This window comes from Octopus bimaculoides, chromosome 19 (genome assembly GCF_001194135.2).
Source record: "Octopus bimaculoides isolate UCB-OBI-ISO-001 chromosome 19, ASM119413v2, whole genome shotgun sequence".
In the NCBI taxonomy this organism is placed as follows: domain Eukaryota; kingdom Metazoa; phylum Mollusca; class Cephalopoda; order Octopoda; family Octopodidae; genus Octopus; species Octopus bimaculoides.
This window is the reverse complement of record NC_068999.1, coordinates 7,040,063-7,044,699: the sequence shown is the minus strand read 5'-3', so window position 1 is coordinate 7,044,699 and position 4,637 is coordinate 7,040,063.

The window sequence follows — 4,637 nt, the reverse complement described above, 5'->3', positions numbered from 1 at the left end:
AAGAATTATAATAAAAATCATTCTTTAGTAGAACTGAATTGCTTCTCTGCTTTTGACAATAAAATTTTCTTTTTTTTAAATCCAATGTATTTTTGAGTGGTTTGTTTTGTTTTGTATATCTTTTCAAAACTTATTGACACTGTCCAGAAATAAAGTATTTAATGAATATTGCTGTATATTTAGAGAAAAAGAAGAAAAAAAAAGACATTTCTATAATGTACCATCAGACCAGTTGCGTTTATGATTATCTATGACAATTCTGTAATATTCAACACAATGTTGAATATCTCAAAACTTAAAATTTTGAGAGCTAGATACAGGCAACAGTTTAAGAGGTATTTGGTGGTATTGGAAAATTTAATACTCAGAGTAGATTTTGTTTGTTTCTTACATAATGCTTATCAATTTTTGCCTCCTATACTACAATATCTATGACTCTGAGGAAGCTATCAGATGTTGCAGAAGCACTTAGCTCTGAGTGCACTGCTACTTAGAGAAACAGCTGTAAATTAGTGAAGCTGATTATGTAGCTCCTGTTCTTTTGTCATTCATTAATTAATTGATATGTTCTGTACTCGCTTAAGGTTTTACTCTTAAGCATATTTATACAGCGAGGGCTAAGCAAAATCTATTATTTCTATGTATACATATTTGCATCCTTGTGTAGCATGCATTTAACCTGTCAAACATGGAAAGCAGAAATAACTGCTCAAAATTTAATTACTGTTAACTGTGGGGAAACTGTTTTAACCATATGGTTCAACTAAATTGCTCCTTATACAGGTGAGAAGTGGGGACACACCTGCAGTGACACTTTACAAAAAAGACAAGTTTTCAGATTTTTATTTTTTGTAGATTAATTAACATCGAAATAACCATGAAATTTAATCACACAGTCAAGAGTTAATGCATTTCATTTTCCAAATACCAATTAATCATTTAATATCCTTTCCACTATTGTCACAAGGCCTGAAATTTGGGGGAGGGGGTAAGTCGATTACATCAACCCCAGGACTCCACTGGTACTTAATTTATCAACCCCTGAAAGGCAAAGTCAACCTCGGAACATAAAGATGGGTGAAATACTGCTAAGTATTTTGCCTGGCATGCTACTGGTTCTGCCAGCTCGTTGCTTTAATTATTCAATATGCCACCAAATATTTCCAAAACAGGCTGTTCTTTCAGCAAATTCTCTGTGCACCTTTGTTTTGACTGCTGAACAATATTAAGAACATATTGTTCTATACAGAAATTCTATCCTGAATAGCAAAGTATTTCCAAGCTGTTACACAAGTGTGTGTATGTGTGCACACACATAAATGCACACGTGTGTTTAGTAACTAATGAACTTCACAACCAAAAATTTCAAACGTTCTCATTAACTAACGAATATTCACAGATTTTAGCTAACAGACAAACAAGTGTGTTTTAACAAAAAGAATACAAGCTGTATAGTTTAGTTAAATTAATTCTATAATCAGTGATCTAACTAACTATCAAACTAATTTACCATTTCACATATACCACACTTAATTAGTTCATCAAATCTACTGTCCTAAAAATGAACAAAATGTTTTTTAAAAAAAGAAAAAAATGGATATCTGAAGATTAACCAGTAAAGCACAAAATGAATTTAAAAAAAAAATATGTAACATTTACTTGCTAGAAAAGAATTTTTTTTTTAATACAACAATTAACACCAAAGTACACTGGCAAAAGCTATACAAATGAATTTCATTTAATATGACAAAATCTAAACAATAAAACCAATTTTAAGTTCAACACAGTTTTGTTTTGCAGAGGTTTCTTTTTTGTTTTTTGAGGGTTTTTTTTTTTAATTTGTGCTTCTAATTACACTTTTCATAAATACATCACCTAGGTTTTAATTAAAATTATCAAAAATTGAGACAGTAAAATAATCTATTTGTTTTCATATATCAAACTGTTATTGAAACTTTTGTTTTTGTGCAAAATTATAAATGGTCTTAATTTAAATATGAACACTAACCATTTTGGCACCAACCCATCTGAGACCTTCTCTGGCTACAATACAAACATCAGGCTTCAAAGTTTTCTAAATTAACCCATATATATATACCCCTGGTTGCATTTTTACAATGCAAAACCTGCTCCTACTTGTTTGGACATAAACTTGCCAGGAAGCATCTGACTTCCAGATTGTGAAAGCTTACCGTAACATTGAATCTAAATATAATGAAATTTTAAGACTTCGTTTTTTTTTTTTATGGGCATATATGGGTTAAAAAATTTCATCAAAATTTCCATTTATGTTCCAGACATATAATAATGACAAAGTTAGTTCACTCAATTCATTATTTTCAAAATTAATAGAAACAAAAGTAGAATATTTCAACAGAAATACGGTAAGGAAATGGTTAAAACAATTGGGGTTTTTTTTTACAGTATAAGACCAAAGCCAGTCTCAATGATGATGATGATGGTAAGGTTAACAAACAGACAAAGAAAAAGATTGGTAACTCTGTTTTGCTAAATTTTAACTTCTGCTGTTTAAAAAAAAAATCCTTCAGATTTAATTTTTATCAAAGTTACCTAAATTATTACTATTCTATACTTTTTAGTTTTAGCAGGGAGCAGACAGCAACTGGGAGAGGGTAAATTTTACACTAACATTGTATAATGTTAATTGTTAGTCCTTCGGCATTTAAACCGGTCATATTTGGTCTGTGTATCCTGCCTGTTTTACATTCAAACTGGCCAAATCTGGTCTCTCACACCTATCCTACAATGCCCTCGAAATCTTGATGCTACAGAATAATGCATGATGAATTCAAGACAATGTGAATAATCTGAACATGGTTAAAAGGATTAAAGAAGAACTTAAAAACATGGTTAACAGGGTTAAAAGAAGAATTTAGAAAAAAAAAAAAATAATAATAATAATAATAATAATGAAGTACTGATGACTAGAAAAGTGAAGCAAAACAACAAATATCTACAACTAAGGCTTCACCGAAAATTTCTCGGCAAAACTAAACGAAGCAATGATATGGAAACTCAAATCTATCACAAATTTTTCTTCAGTTTCTAAGTTTAAATTGTTGATACCATGTTTAGTAAATAACTCCCTACAATAAAAACACTATATTTTATACATATAAACACACTACATACATACATATATATATATGCACGCGCACACATATATATATATATATATATATACACATACATACTTGTGTATATATACACACAATACTGATGATTTTTGTAGAAAAAACTTTTGAAAGATTGTGCTCTCTTCATTTGATAATCTTAAATCTGATAAAATATAAATAGTAAAATAATGATGTTACTGTATGCTAACGTATAAAAGATCGAAGTTATTGTGTGTGCATGTGCGCACGTTATCCTTTTACTGTTCAATTTTCTCATGCTTGTATGGAACCAATGAAATTTGTTGTGACAGATTTTCACTCCAGTTGGATGCCCTCCCTGTTGCCAACATTCCTCTGTTCCCTAGCAAGATGATATCCCCCAGCAATGGCTGGACACATTCCCAAGGAAGATAGCAAATGATATCACTTGTTTTAAAAGTATCACTCATTTACAAGCGCTGCACCACATTGAGACAAGTGGACACAAAGACACACGTAGATGCAGGTTATTCATTTCCAATATTATACGAAAACATTTTTCAGCCATGAGGAAACATTAACTTGTTTGGAAACAGGTGAGGGTTGGTGACAGCATGAGCACCCAACCCATCGAAAAGTGGCCCAAATGAACTGCTTCCAAATAAGCATGGAAAAGTGAATGTTAAAATTACACGTGTGTGTGTGTGTTTGTATATATATATATACATATACACACAAACATGTTTATATACAGACACAAACACAGCTATATTATTGCACTTAAATCTATCGAATAATGTCATCTATTTTCTACCTGTATAAGGCCACATTTTTATCCTTAGAAATGAAAATAGAAAGAATAATGCAATAAAATTTAACGTCTCCTTTCAGACAAAAATTTAACTTAATAACAAAACAGTAATGGCGGTTGTGGTACTTGAAGATGACCGAAAGAGAAATTACTTTATGTAAAATGGAAGATACACAAGGAAGATAACTGTTTAAAGAAATCAGTGATTAATTGAATATACGTTAGCACTGAGTGTGTGTGTGTGTGTGTGTGTGTGTGTGTGTGTGTGTGTGTGTGTGTGTGTGTGTGTGCGTGCGTACGTACATGCATGCATGTCTGCATGCAAATGTGTGCGTATTTGCATGCATGTGTGAGTGCTTGTATGGGAGAATATCTGTGTGCATACGTGAATACCTGAGTATATGTCTGTATATGCGTGTATAGCCATGTGTGCGTGTGTGTGTGTGTTAGCGCAATCATAAAACCATTGAATGATACTAAGGCATCATCGCAGAATTGAACCTATGCAAACTAACAAACTATTGAAATGTCAAGTAAAAAAAAAAAATTTTTTTTTTTAATTTAAAAACAGCTACCATAAATAAAACGAACAAAATTGGCCTGACTCAAGAAGCACACACCCACACACCCACACCCACACACTTCATTTAAATTTTATATTTGTACATATTCCATTGTGTTTTCTAGTTCAAATCTAAACATTTTAGCAC